Genomic DNA, 19283 nt, shown 5'->3' with positions numbered 1-19283 from the left:
AAGACCACATACTTACTGAGCCAACAATTTTAAGATAGTGCCTGCAAGAGTCAGAGTGATATTATCCATCAGCTATTCTGAGTTGCTTTTAGAAGTCATTACAAGAAAGGGAGCTGCCAATTTAAAAAGCTGCTGATTTTCAAAGAGAGAGCAAAGGGAACAGAGAAAGTCCACTAATTAAGGGCATGACATGTTTGGAAAAGGTGATTGCTCTGGATCATAAATAGAAAGAGATAAAGCATAAAGAAAACCTTGAAAAACAGAAGTCCAAGGAAGCTTTTAAATTAAGTGACTCCGTTTTGCAGGGAAAAAAATTCAGATTAAGAGTATTATCCAAGACTCTTAGTGTCTGTAGCCTCAAGGTGGCTGTGGTTAATCAGAGAGCATGTGGATGGAGATAATATAGGAAAAAGTCAAACTTGGGAAATAATTTTAAGTACAAACTTGTGTTTATTGCCACATGGAACTGTCTGGAAGCAAACAGATAAAAACCTTCCTAACTTTTTGAATAAACTGTATTGCCAAAGAAACAGCAAGCCTAGTCTAAAAACAGTCTATGACTGCTTGTTGAGTCTTAAAACCCTGTACTGAAATAACCCAAGGGTATTTGATGAATCTCCGACAAGAAGCAGGTCTTACAGTTTTATTTCCCCAAAGAGGACACACTCCCTCTTATACATGTTAGCTTTGGCCATGCGGGATAACAGAAGGAAAAGTACTTCCTAAAGAACAGAGGAAGAAACCATGACAAATTTTAAGGGAGTGTTACTAGAGAACAAAATCAGAGTCAAAGGATCTTCTTCTCTTCCCCAATTAGGAGGTTTTCATAATGTGTGCCCAGTAGACTCCAGTAACTTCTATGGAGTAGTGATTGTTCTGGATGGTTTATTCTGCCCTTTCTGGACAACTTTTATTATAATTATCATGTCTTCACTTTATCATTATATACTGGGTATGGAGATGCACATAATTTTTAATAACATGTGTTTTAAGTTCATACCATAAGCAACCTCTAGATCAGACAGAAGTAACTGCTCGTAACATGGAGCACATGGGCCGAGTCATCTGACTTAGGAAGAATGTGTCCTATTTACATAGGAAGAGTACAATGGATGGACCTCCCTGGTGGTTCAGATGGTAAAGAATCTGCCTTCCATGCAGGAAAAGAATAAATTGTCGGGAAGATCCCCTGGAGAAGGGAATGGGTACCCACTCCGCTATTCTTGCCTGGAGAATTTCATAGACAGAGAAGTCTGGCAGGCTAAAGTCCATGGGGTTGCAAAGAGTTAGACACAACTAAGTAACTAACACTTGCACTTTCAGTGCAATGGATATTTGGTGGCCAAACAGGCATGAAGTGGCAGAGACTGGCTAGATTTTAAATCTTTATCTTTTTTTTCTGTCTACCAAGCTTGACTATATAACACAGTTTTGCTTTCTGGAGTAACAAAATTAAGTTCCAGACCAATGGAATAAAGATGGAAGTAACACATACCCTTCTAGTCCTGATTTAAAAGTATACCCCATGCGATCCCCTTTCTCCCTTTCCTTGTTAGGGGCTGCCGTAAAAGGGTTCCGAGGTTCTTTAACAGAATCAAAGGATGGAAGGAACTTAAAGTACTATTGACAAATAGAAACTGGAGAATACAAGCTCTCCATATTCAGAAGACTTGCCTAATCAGAAATTGGGCTACTACTGAAATAAATAAAACATTATTATGCTTGCTATTGATGCTGTATTTATTTGTCAGAGCAATTATCTTCTCCACTAATAGGGTATGTGCTCTTATTATTTGTCATTATTATTTTATACTCCATTTATTATATTTTTAACCACCACTTGACTGGAAGTTACTGGAGGGCAAAACAGAGGCTTACTACTTACCCTGATAGCTCATTAAACTTTCCTCCAAAACATACTCACTGAGACCTAACCTCTTAAAGCAATAACACATTCTATACCCCATTATGTTGATGGGGGTAAATTCAGAGGCATTAGAAGATTGAAATCTGATATGAGAAAACACTTATAACTCTGCTTTATAGATTTTAGAAAGGTGCTAATAAAAAGTACTGTCTGCCCACTATTTCAGAGAAGGCAATGGCACCCCACTCCAGTACTCTTGCCTGGAAAATCCCATGGACGGAGGAGCCTGGTGGGCTGCAGTCCATGGGGTAGTAAGGAGTCGGACACGACTGAGCGACTTCACTTTCACTTTTCACTTTCATGCATTGGAGAAGGAAATGGCAACCCACTCCAGTGTTCTTGCCTGGAGAATCCCAGGGATGGCGGAGCCTAGTGGGCTGCCGTCTATGGAGTCGCACAGAGTAGGACACAACTGAAGCGACTTAGCAGCAGCCCACTATTTGGGCAAAATTTGTTAGATTTTGATGTGATGGTGGCTCAGGAAAAACAAAGAAAAAGACAAACCTGAAGATGAAGGCACTATCAGGTGAAACAAAGACAATTTCAATTTATTTAATTGAAGTTGTTAGCATAATTCTCATCCCAAAGGGATATAAAAGCATTAAATCCTATTGATAAATCTTGAACTTAGATGTTAGGACTAAAAATTAAATTAAATCCTGCCATCATGTATTTATTTGTAGCAGTCCCCATTCATATAGTGCGACCGCATGCATGATGAATTCCTGTGTCATATTCATTCAACAGTTCTTGTTAAATTATCTGATTTCTATAAAAGAAGCCAAACTGTAATTAACTTCTGTGTTTAAAGAGCTTTCACATATACTTCCAAACCTATGTTACTATTATCATTTTGAATACTTTGTGAAAATTTCTTCTACAAAATTTTTTTTAAACAAGCTACATGTTTAGAACACTCATATATTTTATATGAGAAAGGCATGAATTTATTACAGGTGATCTGCCATTAATGACATGGCATTTCACCTAATTGAGAAATCTGCCTAAAATAGTATTTTATTGTAGTGAAAATAGAAGCTGGAAAACAAAGAGAACTCCTGAGTCAGTTATTATGAACTATATAATTTCTTTTCCATGGGCTATAATCTCCATTCAAATCAAAAGTATAAGATGAAATAACTCTCAAATTCTTTCATATAATTAATTCCACAAAGATGAATTTGGGGGATACATAATTCAAGTAATTTGTGGTTTTAAATTTAGTGTGAAAGAGAAGTGTCTGGAAATCTAGTGGACAGATTCTGAAGGCAGCAGAGATGCAGTCATGTGATCACTGGAACTGGTGACTACTATCAGCAAGCGTCTACCTGGGCCACTTGAGATCATGGCATTCAGCCCACAGGTAATGTCTAATTCTTATCCAGTTGGTTGGGAAGTGCTGAACTTCATTCCCAAAACACTTCCTTTAACTTCTCTTAGACCCTATAAAAATTATCTTGGAAGCTAATCAAACCCTGTAGTAAATGAGTGAAAACTGTCAGTTTCAAGGAAGGCAAGTGAAATTATGGGTATAAACTTTCTCTTAAGTATAATTGAATGAATAAAGTTAGTATCTACACTTCAAATGCCCAGTGACTATGAAGATTTTGTTCTATTCTACTGGTAAGTAGTGTCATCCAAATCTGGTGTTAAAAACTAAGAAAAAAGAAACACATTGGATGTTATTTAATCAAGCCAGGTACAGGGGACGGTTAATCTCTTCATCCGAGCACAGACGTGGTCAGTAATAAACATGCTTAATGCCAAATGATCAGAGGAGAAGCTAGGCTAGAATTTGTTCAGAAGACCAGGCACCCAGATGGCGGAAGGAAAGGGCCTGTCAGACAACTATTTTAGATCAAAACGGTACCTGGAGTTGAGTATGGCAATCAGCCTGGGGTAGAAATTGAGATGCTGATAAAACACCAGCTGGGCACAATCAGAAACAACACTAGCCAAAACTCATCTCTCTGAGAACAGGGGCTAGCTCTGCTTCATCTTTATGCCCCCAGAGCATTAGAAATTGTCAATGTGCCTGTGAATGAACTAAGAAGAAAGAATTGGTATCTCAGGAGAAATATGCAAACACAAAGCATTTAAACTTGGGCTTTCATTGGTAGCTTCAATCTGCCGGGAAGTCTGATTTGATCTTCTAAAGATCTCTCCTGATAGCAGAATTTTAGTTTCAATGGAGTAATATCTATATTTCATTCTCAGAAACCAAGGGTTTTCTTATCATGCAAATATTTATCAAAAGTCAGAAGAAATGTTCACTTTTCAAGGAAAATTAAATTATGCCATGTAATCCTTTTAAATAAAGATGAGTCAAGGCCTGGGTAGTAATCATGCAACTGATTTACAGGAAGAACACAGGAAGCAGTCTTTCCACAACCACTGGCTTTCTGTCTCTCCCTCTCTCAAGCATCATTACGAACAAAGCTAGTGAAGGTGATGGAATTCCAGCTGAGCTATTAGATGTCCTAAAAGATGATGCTGTTAAAGTGCTGTTCATAGTGAATTTAAATACAGTAAAAGTGAAGTCGCTCAGTCGTGTCCAACTCTTTGTGACCCCATGGACTGTAGCCTACCAGGCTGCTCCCTCCATGGGATTCTCCAGGCAAGAGTACTGGAGTGGGTTACTGTTTCCTTCTCCAGGGGATCTTCCTGACCCAGGGATCGAACCTGGGTCTCCCGCATTCCAGGCAGACGCTTTAACCTCTGAGCCAATGCATTTGTTCATAGTGAAGCATCACTACGAACAAAGCTAGTGGAGGTGACGGAGTTCCAGCTGAGCTATTTCAAGTCCTAAAAGATGATGCTGTGAAAGCGCTGCACTCGATATCTCAGCAAATTTGGAAAACTCAGCAGTGGCCACAGGACTGGAAAAGGTCAGTTTTCATTCCAATCCCAAAGAAAGGCAATGCCAAAGAATGTTCAGACTACTGCACAATTGCAGTCATCTCACATGCTAGCAAAGCAGTGCTCAAAGTTCTCCAAGCTAAACTTCAACAGTACGTGAACTAAGAACTTCCAGATGTTCAAGCTGGATTTAGAAAAGGCTGAGGAACCAGAGATCAAATTGCCAACATTCGCAGGATCATAGAAACAGCAAGAGAATTCCAGAAAAACATCTGCTTTATTGACTATGCCAAAGCCTTTGACTATGTGAATCACAACAAAACTGTGGAAAATTCTTAAAGAAATGAGAATACCAGACCACCTGACCTGCTTCCTAAGAAATCTACATGCAGGTCAAGAAGTTAACAGTTAGAACCAGACATGGAACAATGGACTGGTTTCAAATCAGGAAAGGAGTACATCAAGGCTGTATATTGTCACCCTGCTTATTTAACTTATATGCAGCTAGGCTGGATGAAACACAAGCTGGAATCAAAAATGCCAGGAGAAATATCAATAACCTCAGATATGCAGATGACACCATCCTTATGGCAGAAAGTGAAGAGGAACTAAGGAGCCTCATGATAAAAGTGAAAGAGGAGAGTGAAAAAGCTGGCTTAAAACTCAACGTTCAGAAAACTAAGATCCTGGCATCCGGTTACATCACTTCACAGCAAATAGATGGGAAAACAATGCAAACAGTGACAGACTTTATTTTTCCGGCCTCCAAAATCACTGCAGATGGTGACTGCAGCCATGAAGTTAAAAGACACTTGCTCCTTAAAAGAAAAGTTATGACCAACCTAGAGAGCACATTCAAAAGCAGAGACATTACTTCGTCAACAAAGGTCCATTTAGTCAAAGCTATAGTTTTTACAATAGTCATGTATGGATGTGAGAGTTGGACCTTAAAGAAAGCTGAGCACCAAAGCACTGATGGTTTTGAACTGTAGTGTTGGAGAAGACTCTTGAGAGTTCCTTGAACTCCAAGGAGATCAAACCAGCCAATCCTAAAGGAAATCAACCCTGAATATTCAATGGAAGAACTAATGCTGAAGCTGAAGCTCCAATAGTTTGGTCACCTGATATAAACAACTGAATCACTGGAAAAGACCCTGATGCTGGGAAAGACTGAAGGCGGGAGGAGGAGACAATGGAGGGAGAGATGATTGGATGACATCACCGACTTGATGGACATAAGTTTGAACAGGCTTCGGGAGTTGGTGATGGACAGGGAAGCTTGGCATGCTGCAGTCCATAGCGTCCCAAAGAGTTAGACATGACTGAGCAACTGAACAGAACTCCCTCTCTTATCTTGTACCTGTGTATGCATGTGCTTGGAGTTAACACTGGAGTTTGTTAAATGCATTTTTGTTGTTTTTGTTGTTGTTGTTTTGGCTAGGAGTCTTAAAAGTTGGTGGTAAATAAACCACTAACCAATGCAGGAGACTTAAGAGACACGGGTTTGATCCTGGGGTTGGGAAGATTTTCTTGGAGAAGGACATGGCAACCCACTTCAGTATTCTTGCCTGGAGAGTCCCATGGACAGAGGAGGCTGGCAGGCTACAGTCCGTAGTGTCACAAAGAGTTGGACATGACTGAAGCAACTTAGCACACAGCACACTTGAAGGATGCATCAGATAGAGAACAAGTAAGAGTGATAAATAAAATTTAGAAATCTTCAGGATACAAATTATGTGATTATATGTTTTCTGATATAGCATATTACAGATAATATTAAATAAACTTAGCAAAATTTAGGCATTTGTAGACTAAAAATTACATCTACAAAAGCAAACAAATCCTTCCTATAATAAAATATGTTCTTTGAAGACCAGATTATGGGCATAGGATAGTAGCTTATTACTAATAAATTAAAAGGGAAAAGATATTAGTAAGTTGAATAAAGAATTACTAAATTTACATTGGAACCAACCATGCAGAAGACTGACACATAGTAGATGAGTATCATCTAATTTATTATAAAGGTGACAGATAAAATGAATCAATCTGTCGATTATTACAAGGATTATTCTTCTGTTCCCATGTGTACACACATAGTAATATTACTTAGTATCATCCTTTAAAAATATAAATCCTTACAAAAAATTCTGCAAGGTTAATCTAGTTTTCTAAAAGAAAATTGCCTCGTAGTTAAAGAATACATTTTGTATCGCTTTCCAAAATTTTTCAAACTAAAGTCTAAGTCCTATCTTCCTCAATTTTGATTAAAACTGAGAGAGCTTAAAATTGCCCTTCATTTTGTTCTTCACTGAGATAAAACTGGAAAAAAAAATTAGCGGGTAAATTAAATTTCATAAAAGTCACAAACAGTTGCTGATGTATCACCTTATATTAGGAGCAGTGAATGATGCATAGACTTTTCTAAATTCAAAGCTAACAAATTAAATTGTGAAGTTTAACTTAATATTGTCCAACTGTTACATATTTACCTGGAGAAGCGAAAGTCTCATCTTTTACTTGGAAATGTACAGTTTGCAAAAATGCAGATAAAATATCTGAAAGAAGAGAAAAAAAATAGTATATCCAATCATCCATTTATTCTAGTTACTCATAGAAATAGTAATATATCTAGAAGTTCAGATATTTTTTAAAAGTAGAGGTAAATATAAGAACATTCTACATATTTTATGCTAGCTATATCACTTATTTTTAGACCCCTAAACTTGCAAATTTCCAGGTGGAATTCTCAGTTTATTCAAATACTTAGACAGTCAAATTTTATTAGCCCTGAAAAACAGATAGCAAGTTAATCTACAAAGCCAGAAAAATTTCCCCATTTGTTAGTGAAAACTGCCTTACTATGTAAAAGACACCTATAATCCTTTATATCTTTATTTTAAAAAATATTCTGAATTTTTCATTTGTTTTACTATTCATTAAACAAATTCTTTTGGTTTCCATGATATCATCCTCATATTTGTTGTCTACTATTTTGAACTGTGGTGTTGGAGAAGACTCCTGAGAGTCCCTTGGACTGCAAGGAGATCCAACCAGTCCATTCTGAAGAAGATCAGCCCTGGGATTTCTTTGGAAGGAATGATGCTGAGGCTGAAACTCCAGTACTTTGACCACCTCATGCGAAGAGTTGACTCATTGGAAAAGGCTCTGATGCTGGGAGGGATTGGGGGCAGGAGGAGAAGGGGATGACAGAGGATGAGATGGCTGGATGGCATCACCGACTCGATGGACGTGAGTCTGAGTGAACTCCGGGAGTTGGTGATGGACAGGGAGGCCTGGCAAGCTGCGATTCATGGGGTCGCAAAGAGTCGGACACGACTGAGCGACCGAACTGAACTGAACTGAATTTACACTGTTTATCCTCATACATCTGCATTTCCTTTTTTTCTCTGCTTGTGTAATTTATTTTTTTCATCATTTTTGTCTTGGCTACATTGATTTTTCTCACTCTATGTCAGTCAGTCAGTTGTTCGCAATAAAAATGGTACATTTTGAAATTTTGTTGGGGCATTATTGGTTGTTCCAAAACTAGAAGTATGTTTAATTGGCAGGAACCAGTCTGTCCTGCTGTTAATGCGGTAGTCCTTGAAACAGAAGATGGCTCAGAGCCTGAACAACTTTAAAAAGTTTCAACAGACACTCATGGGAGTAAACATGCTTTTATATGCTGGGATGAGCATATAACTCCACTTTATACATAAAATCCAGCTGATGCTTAACCTAGGATACAACTGTAATTTCTTTTGTTTTGAACAATAACCTGAAATACCTGAAGTCTCCCTTTTCTTCTTTTGCTCCCTGCAAAGCAAGTCTGACACTAAATATACCGAGTTGGGTCAAATTCACTAAAAGCATGTGTGTGTATATGCTCCAGTCATTCAGTTGTGTCCAACTCTTTTGCGACCCCAGGACTGTGGTCCCCCAGGCTCCTCTGTCCATGGGATTCTCCAGGCAAGAATATTGAAATGGGTTGCCATTTTCTTTTCCAGGGGATCTTCCTGACCCAGGGATCCAACCCAGGTCTCCCAGGTTTGGAACTGCAGGCATATTCTTTACTGTCTGAGCCACCAGAGAAGCCCCCACTACCCCTGAGTTTCAATAATTCTCTAGAAAAACTCACAGAACTCAGGAATGTGCAACTTCCAACTACAGTTTTTATTGTAACAGAAAAGTATACAAGTCAGAGCCAGCTAAAGGGGAGATGCATAAGATGAGGTCTGGGTGGGTCCCAAATGCTAATACATCAGCATCTTGTCACACTGATGTGTGACAGTACACACTCAGAGTGCGGTTAACTGGAAGCTCACCCAAGCCTCCCAGTCTAGGCTTTTTATTGGGATTTCATCACATAGGCACACCGGACTGAATCATTGGCCAGGTAGTTAACTCAGCGTCCTGCCCTCTCACTCCCTGATGTCAACAGACATCAAATACCTCAAAACCCTCTAATTACAAGGCTGGCTCATTCTAATATGGTCACCACATCCTGAGTCATCTCATTAACATAAATTATGCCCCCGACCTTATTAGCATAAACTCAGAACTGGCCTGAGTGTACATTGGGACAAAACTAAGACACTCTTGTCATTCTTGAAATTCCAAGAATTTGGAGGCTCTATCCCAGAACCAGGGGCAAAGACTAGACAATTCTTTATTACACAACACTCCTTATTATCTTTCCTTATGTCAGACTTTCGTCATCTTTCCAAAGTGTTGTTTTCATTTAAATTATGCTCCTACCTCCAACTTGGTTCTGCTTCGTATCTGTGGTCTGCAATCCTGCCAGAGTAATCTAGCTAAAAAGGAATCTGAATGATGTCATTCCTTTCTTTAAAGTCCTTTAACGGTGCCCTGAATTTAACAAAGAAATCTAGGCTACTTTGTATAGCACACAGCACTCTCTGAGAGCTTCACTGCCAAGTTCTCTAGTCTTACGCTGCTGCTGTTGCTAAGTCACTTCAGTCGTGTCTGACTCTGTGCGACCCCATAAACGGCAGCTCACCAGGCTCCCCCATCCCTGGGATTCTCCAGGCAAGAACACTGGAGTGGGTTGCCATTTCCTTCTCCAACGCATGAAAGTGAAAAGTGAAAGTGAAGTTGCTCAGTTGCGTCCGACCCTCAGCGACCCCATGGACTGCAGCCTTCCAGGCTCCTCCGTCCATGGGATTTTCCAGGCAAGAGGACTAGAGTGGGGTGCCACTGCCTTCTCCCTCTAGTCTTATACACATCTCAAACTACTTTATCCACTTAAAAGAACTCATCTAATTGTATATCCCTACTAAAGTAACTGACATTCCTCTCTTGGGTGCCATTGCTTATTCTATGTTCATTTTTAGAAGACCTTTCCCTTCCTCCACTCCTAACTGTCTGCATAACTCCTTATTAAGACTCAGATTAGGTGAAATTAAATCTTTCTTGTTCTACCCACTTTGGGTGAATTTCCATTATTTTCTGTTCGCTTGAGGCTCTGTACATTTTTTTGGCAAATTATTTTCTTGTAAAAATTATTTATGCAAATGTCCACACTGAAAAATGCCCTTGTGGGTTTGTAAGAGGAACCCACATATTCAAGTGAGCATTATGGCTTCCAGCCTACCATCAAAGATGGTCATGTCATATGTTTAAGTTCTGATCTAAGAGACACAAAAAATGTTATGTAAGACTTCTAAGAAGTGTCCTCAGTATGATGATCCCATCCTCTACCTTCTTTTCTCTGGTTAAAGTGAGAATATGCAGACTGGAACCAAAGGTACCATAAAGTGGAAGTCACGTGTAATGGAAGGTGGCATGACCAACAAAAGGAATTATGTAATGGATAATTACTGTATTTATCATCTTTGGACTAACTACTTGATATATATATTTTTTTTTCCTCTCATAACAGAGAAATAAATGTTTATCTTGTTGAACAGCTATTATTTGGTCACTCCAGCCAAATTCAATATTGATTGCTATTCTTCTCACAAAGCATAAGCTCTTATTATCGTCTTATTTTCCAGGAACAAGAAGGATAGCTAGAACAGTATGTACTCAATAACTGTTCATTGAAATGAAACAAAATATAGATGTAAAAGCAACTGATTTATATTCATAAGGAGAGACAATGAAGTACTTGTCCAATTCTTTATAATAGATTAAGTCCACTGAAATAGGTGTTTGGATAATGACAATTTTAGGTTTCAAGTATGTAAAATAAATACATAAAATTGGCCAAATGTATAACGATCTGTTAAGATAAAAATTACACATTTGGAAAGCTGACCAAGATACTCAAAGGGCAAAATATATTATAAAATTAATAACATATTTGTATATTTCAATAGAAGTGGTTAATTTAGTATTGGAAAGTTTAAGGTAAAAACACTATTAATCAATATTCAAATTAGAGAAAAAATACTTCAGTTTATTTATTTTCTTTGCATTCCATGTGGTATATCTTTGCCAATGTCAAATCCAATGTTTACTTCTTTTGGCTTCTCCTCTATCACTCCCTCTTTGTTTTCCTCTACTTCACAAACTCTCTACTCAGGCTTGATTGCTGGTTCTTCTGTTTTTGCTCAGACCCCAAGTACTGGAGTACCCTGCTGCTGCTGCTAAGTCACTTCAGTCATGTCTGACTCTGTGTGACCCCATAGACGGCAGCCCACCACGCTCCCCCGTCCCTGGGATTCTCCAGGCAAGAACACTGGAGTGGGCTGCCATTTCCTTCTCCAATGCATGAAAGTGAAAAGTGAAAGTGAAATCGCTCAGTAGTGTCCAACTCTTAGCGACCCCATGGACTGCAGCCTACCAGCCTCCTCCATCCATGGGATTTTCCAGGCAGGAGTACTGGAGCGGGCTGCCATTGCCTTCTCCTAAGTCCTTCCTATTACACCCACACTCCCAGGAATCTCACATGGGCCCACAGCGTTAGCTATCATTCATCTGTAAGTCTGTATCTACTAAATCGGTGTTTCTACTCTGGACCTAATCTGAAATTCTAGATTTGTCTATCCAAATTGCTACTTTAAAACCCAGTAGTCGTGAGTATTGTGGGTTCAGTTCATTTTTGGCTAGTTCCTTGGTCCGACTTATATTTCTCAAGATCTATAGGCCCCTTCCTATGTAGTCAGTAGTAACCACAGGGTTTTAATCTATTGCCTGTAGCTTCCAAGGTGGTTCCCTCTGTTGTAGCTTCTTCTGTTTGCTGGTCTCTTCAGTGTCTGGTTTCCGCCCTGACACAAAGGGGACGGTGGAGGACACTTTTTTTTTTTTTTTTAGGCTCACTTGTTCAGTCACACTGTGGGGAGGGAGGGAGGGATGCTGCAAACAAATAACACTGGCGTGTGCTCGCAGTGCCTCAGCCACACTGGGTCTGCCCCCGCTCACGGCGCGTGTAGCCTTCCTGCCCACACTGCTCAGGCTCTAGGTTGCTCCACTGGGAACCATCCGTGGCCGGCCCTGGGCTGCCTGCACCTCCCAGGTCCAAGCCGCTCAGGTTCAGGCACTCGGATAGTCCTCAGAGGCGCAGACTCGGTTGGGCCTGCGTTTTGTGCCCTTCCCAGGTCTGAGTAGCTCAGGTGATGAGGTGTTTGGCGAGCGCGATTCTGCGACTTATCGCCTGCCCGCCGCTCGGTTATCTAGGTGTACAACTGGCGCACCTTCTCAGGCAGATGTTGACCATCCAGACCCCCAAGAAGTTTTAGTTAGCAAAGAAGCCTGCTTACAGTTTTATAGATAATGTCTCTCTGGGGATGAGATTGCCCACTTCCAGCTCTGGCTGCCTGTCACCGGAGGGGGAAGGTCTGCAGCCGGCTATCTCTGTTCAGTCCTTTGCTCCCTGCGCAGGCCTGGCAGTGTCTTAGGTTAGGGCTGGCTTTTCACGTGGTAGATATCCCACAGTCTGGTTTGCTAGCCCAAATTATTCTGCTCAGAGAGCGCTCAGGGTATTCAGGCAACTAATCTCAAAAATATACAAGCAACTCCTACAGCTCAACTCCAGAAAAATAAATGACCCAATCAAAAAATGGGCCAAAGAACTAAATAGACATTTCTCCAAAGAAGACATACAGATGGCTAACGAACACATGAAGAGATGCTCAACATCACTAATTATCAGAGAAATGCAAATCAAAACCACTATGAGGTACCATTTCATGCCAGTCAGAATGGCTGCGATCCAAAAGTCTACAAGCAATAAATGCTGGAGAGGGTGTGGAGAAAAGGGAACCCTCTTACACTGTTGGTGGGAATGCAAACTAGTCCAGCCACTATGGAGAACAGTGTGGAGATTCCTTAAAAAACTGGAAATAGAACTGCCTTATAATCCAGCAATCCCACTGCTGGGCATACACACTGAGGAAATCAGAAGGGAAAGAGACACGTGTACCCCAGTGTTCATCGCAGCACTGTTTATAATAGCCAGGACATGGAAGCAACCTAGATGTCCATCAGCAGATGAATGGATAAGAAAGCTATGGTACATATACACAATGGAGTATTACTCAGCCATTAAAAAGAATACATTTGAATCAGTTCTAATGAGATGGATGAAACTGGAGCCTATTATACAGAGTGAAGTAAGCCAGAAAGAAAAACACCAATGCAGTATACTAACGCATATATATGGAATTTAGAAAGATGGTAACAGTAACCCTGTGTACGAGACAGCAAAAGAGAAACTGATGTATAGAACAGTCTTATGGACTCTGTTGGAGAGGGAGAGGGTGGGAAGATTTGGCATTGAAACATGTAGAATATCATGTATGAAACAAGTTGCCAGTCCAGGTTCAATGCACGATACTGGATGCTTGGGGCTGGTGCACTGGGACGACCCAGAGGGATGGTATGGTGAGGGAGGAGGGAGGAGGGTTCAGGATGGGGAACACATGTATACCTGTGGTGGATTCATTTCGATATTTGGCAAAACTAATACAATATTGTAAAGTTTAAAAATAAAATAAAATTAAATTAAATGTAAAAAAATAAATAAATAAATAAAACCCAGTAGTCATCTAAGACTTACCATGTTCAAAAGGGAATTACTGAAATCCTACAGAAACTGCCTTCCCCAAACAAATCTGCTTTTATACTCATGTTACTTTTCAGTAGACATTCATTCAGTAACTCATGTCAAAAACTAGATCATGTTTCTGATATGCTTTAGTCATCATATCCATTTATACTTCATGCAAGATTTAACTTTAAAAAATATCTACATTTCTTGAATATATCCATTTCTTTCCATCTAATCTATAATTATTCTAAATCAAACCAACATCTCACTCACCTGGACCACTAAAATAGGATCTTGCACAAAGTCATCTTTTATTTTGTTCTAGGACTCCTGGTCTACCTTACAAACCCTTCTCCATATGTCAGCCAACATTATGGTTTTTAAATGTATAAAAGAACATGCCATTTCTCCACTTAAAATCAGACATTTATTAAATGTTGAAAAAGAATAAATCTGAGTGGGAAAATTCTAAGTGAATATAACAAGTGTAGCAGGTTTGAATTGGGTCAGATTTGAGCAAAGTGCTAACTTGGTATCAGACAACGCTCACTTTATGAAGTACAACCACAGAGAAAGTATTTCATCTCATTGAAATGTTGATTCTTATTGGGTATACATGATCATAGAAGTGAAAGTGTTAATCTCTCAGTCGTGTACAATCCTTTGCAACCTCACGACTATAGCTGGTCAGGATGGGTAGCCATTCCTTTCTCCAGCAGATCTTCCTGACTCAGGAATTAAAACTGAGTCTTCTGCACTACAGGCAGATTCTTTAAGATGATACTGAATAAATGCACCAACATCACTTTCCAGAGCAAGAAACTATTCACAGATCTCATAAAGTGTGAAAGATTAAGTTGGCTATAAAAATCAAATATAATGTCTATTTCTTAATAACATGGAACACATTATTACAAATAGAGTGATTATTCTAGTCTTGATAAAAGGAAGATGAAAATTATAAAACAGCTGAATTAAAAAACATTAAAAATTCTTTATATATCACTGATATATATTTACAAAATATTACTTCAACACCAGCAATAAAGTTATATACCTTATTGATATCAATGAATGAAGTTGGTGAATTGTGGAACATTATCACACACAAAAACAATCCATCAAATATAGACTGTAAAAGGACAATAATCTTTTGCTAACATTGAATCATATGCTAACAATGAGTAAAACTGATGACTTGGTTTCTCATTTATTGTTTACTTATTAGCTTGACCTGCTGCTGCTGCTGCTGCTAAGTCGCTTCAGTTGTGTCCGACTCTGTGCGACCCCATAGGTGGCAGCCCACCAGGCTCTCCAGTCCCTGGAATTCTCCAGGCAGGAACACTGGAGTGGGTTGCCATTTCCTTCTCCAATGCAAGAAAATGAAAAGTCAAAGTGAAGTCACTTAGTTGTGTCCGACTCTTCACGACCCCATGGACTGCAGTCAACCAGGTTCCTCCGTCCATGGGATTTTCCAGGCGAGAGTGCTGGAGTGGGGTGCCATCGCATTCTCCAATTAGCTTGACCTATTTCTCATTCAAATCTAGTAATAAAAATTATTTTTCGTGGATTTTTTTCTAATGAAAAGCTGTAATAAATAAAAAGAATTTCTTAAATATAGAACAATGGGAATTTTACTTTCATTTTGCTTCATATTAAGAGACTGACTTCTCTAGATGCAGTATTCTTCTACCCAAATTATCAGGTGATCCCTGGAAAATCAGAGAATCTTCATAAAAGTTATCTAGCCTTCAATTTCTAGGTCAAATTGTTACTGAAAATTCACTTTGCTCCCCACTATATTAGTTTTCATTTGCTGTGCCTAGTTGCTCAGTTGTGTCCAACTCTGCAATCCCATGGACTGTAGCCCACCAGGCTCCTCTGTCCATGGGGATTCTCCAAGCAAGAATACTGGAGTGCGGTTGCCATGCTCTCCTCCAGGGGATCTTGCTACTGAAACATTTTACCACAAACTTAATGGCTTAAAACAAAATTTTCATCTTGCAATTCTAGAGCTCAAAAGATTAAGTCTTATTGAGCTAAAAAGAGGGTGTCAGCAGGGTGGCATTCCTTCTGGAAACAACAGGAAACACTTTGTTTCCTTGTCTCTTCCTGCTCCAATGACACCTGCTTCCCTTGGCTTCTGTCCTCTTCCTTCCATCATCACAGCCAGAGCCATCTGGCCAAGTGCTTCTCAGGGGGCCACCTCCCTGTTCTCTCTTCTGTCTCCCACTTTCACTGTTAAGATCCTTTGTGATTACACTGAGCCTGCCTTAATCTCTTTGGGCTACAACAGCAAACTACCAGAGACTGGGTGGCTTATAAACAACAGTAGTCTACTTCTCACAGTTCTGGACACTGTGAAGTCCAAGATCAAGTCTGTGGCAGTTTGCAATTTTTTCACTTGGAAGAAGGGGCAAGGAGTTCTCTAGGACTCTGTGATTAAGGCACCAATTCCAATTCTGAGAGCTCTGACCTCATTCCCAAGTAACTCCCCAAGGCCACCTCCATTTCAACACAATCACAACGAACATTAGGATTCAACATATGAATCTGGAAGTGAGAGGCACAATCATTCAGCCCATAGCAGGGTCCAATAGGATAATCCAGATTAAACATCCTCATTCAAGTTCAGCTGAGTAGCAACCTCAATTCCATCTGCTGCCATAATTACCCTTTGCACATAACCTAATGTATTCACAACCTTCTAGTATTGGGACTTGGACATCTTTGAGGTGTATGACTTCCACTGGGTTGTCAAGAGATGTAGAGAGACATATTTTAGAACTTAATTAACCTTAAAAAGTATAAGTGGCATGTTGAACATTAATTTTCCCTCTCCCAGATAAAGCACATTTTTATTCATCTAACACTCTCTCATCAAAACATTTATTCAGTTCAGTTCAGTCGCTCAGTCATGTCCAACTCTTGGCGACCCCATGAATCACAGCATGCCAGGCCTGCCTGTCCATCATCAACTCCCGGAGTTCACTCAGACTCACGTCCATCAACTCAGTGATGTCATCCAGCCATCTCATCCTCTGTCATCCCCTTCTCCTCCTGCCCCCAATCCCTCCCAGCATCAGAGTCTTTTCCAATGAGTTAACTCTTCGCATGAGGTGGCCAAAGTACTGGAGTTTCAGCTTCAGCATCATTCCCTCCAAAGAAATACCAGGGCTGATCTCCTTCAGAATAGACTGGTTGGAACTCCTTGCAGTCCAAGGGACTCTCAAGAGTCTTCTCCAACACCACAGTTCAAAAGCATCGATTCTTTGGCACTCAGCCTTCTTCACAGTCTAACACTCACATCCATACATGACCACAGGAAAAACCATAGCCTTGACCAGACCGACCTTTGTTGGCAAAGTAATGTCTCTGCTTTTGAATATGCTATCTAGGTTGGTCATAACTTTCCTTCCAAGGAGTAAGTGCCTTTTAATTTCATGGCTGCAGTGATTTTGGAGCCCAGAAAAATAAAGTCTGACACTGTTTCCACTGTTTCCCCACCTATTTCCCATGAAGTGATGGGACCAGATGCCATGATCTTAGTTTTCTGAATGTTGAGCTTTAAGCCAACTTTTTTACTCTCCACTTTCACTTTCATCAAGAGGCTTTTTAGTTCCTTTTCACTTTCTGCCATAAGGGTGGTGTCATCTGCATATCTGAGATTATTGATATTTCTCCCGGCAATCTTGATTCCAGCTTGTGTTTCTTCCAGTCCAGCGTTTCCCATGATGTACTCTGCATATAAATTAAATAAGCAGGGTGATAATATACAGCCTTGACGTACTCCTTTTCCTATTTGGAACCAGTCTGTTGTTCCATGTCCAGTTCTAACTGTTGCTTCCTGACCTGCATACAGATTTTTCAAGAGGCAGGTCAGGTGGTCTGGTATTCCCATCTATACCTACAACACTGAGGATTACTCACAAAACAAGACAGATAAACTCATTTAGATGATGTTTCAAGGGGAAGGTACACTGGAATTGATGTGACTGTTACTAAGTTATGCCCAAAATTATGGGGTTTACTATGACTCCCCACATAGTTAGAGGTGGCCAGTTCATTAAAAGAAATGGACAATGATCTCCATTAAAAACTGAGGCAAATGCAGACATTATCTGGATCCTTCTAGTACAGTTCAAATCACATCATGTAAAAACTCAGTCTGGTTTTAGCATGCTTTGAGGTAAAACTCAATTTTTTGAAAAGTCACTGGGATGTTTGTTTTAACCATAGCAGGTAAACATTCAGATTGTTACACTAGTGATCAGATTGTTATAAGACACATCAAAGACATGAAGAAAAGAGTAATGGTGGTTTTACTACAATAACAAAGCAGTATAGTGTATAACCAATCTAGGGAGAACATTAAGCTCTGTGGGAGCAGTGCTACAGTTTGAAGCCATTTTCATTGTTACTATAGAAACAGCAAAATGTCAACTATTTTTAGAGCTTTGTTCTAAGATTCAACCAGCCATGCTAGTTATCAGTATGTTTAAGGATGCCAGAAACATATGCCAAGTAATATAGCTAGAAATTTAAGTTTGTAAGGTAATTTATTTCTTCTAGAACATATTAATAATATGCATGGCCCCTACATCTAATGCTATTTATGCAATTAAATATCCACACTCCATAAGAAGTTATATAAACAAGTATTTTTATATAGACATAGTTAATAAGTTACCTCCACATATGGTTTTTCCAAGGGTGAGTGTAACATTATAGTGTTCACAGCTATAAACACTATAATTAACTTGGTACGCAGACACCCAATTAGTTGGCCTGTTATCACTTAGCTAATTTCTTTCACCTTCAATAAACAGCTATTGAAAGCCAGACACCCCACTAAGTTCTGGAAACATAAGGATGACAAAAGTGCCATATTTTCCCCCAAGTACACATTTCTAAACATGAATTTGACCTTAAGATGCATTATATTATAAAACCTGACACAAATTTTAGGACAAACAAATGTTAATTAAGGAGATTGTCTCCAAAAATAAAATGTCTCCAAGAAGCAAAAATGAAGAATGGATTCATGTTTAACTGTGCAATTTCCTTTATGTTTGATGCTTAATGAAGCTCCTCTGGCAAACAGGAATCTAAAACCCATCTGTGCAGTATACTTTACATATTTGTATGTAATGGAAAATTAGTAACTTTTATGATTTTATGGGCAAGACATAAAGCATGCAATTAGCAAAAATGATGCACTTATAGAAATTTTGAATTACTAAAAGTAGTGCTCACTCATTACTATGTATGTATAAAATGTTTATTATTCATGACCTTCATCTTCTCTATACACATTTTGGGGTTTTACAGACAAATGTAATTATTGAAAGCAATTTGAGAAATGTGATCTGGCTAATTATTCTCACACAGCTTTACCTTCTTAGATTATCACTGAGGCCTCCTGAGTTCTGTAGATAGAGACAACTAATTGAGAGTAACATAGTTGGAAGATATTTTGCG

The sequence above is a fragment of the Bubalus kerabau genome, chromosome 5, assembly GCF_029407905.1.
Source record: "Bubalus kerabau isolate K-KA32 ecotype Philippines breed swamp buffalo chromosome 5, PCC_UOA_SB_1v2, whole genome shotgun sequence".
Classification (NCBI taxonomy): domain Eukaryota; kingdom Metazoa; phylum Chordata; class Mammalia; order Artiodactyla; family Bovidae; genus Bubalus; species Bubalus kerabau.
This window is presented reverse-complemented; position numbering follows the sequence as displayed.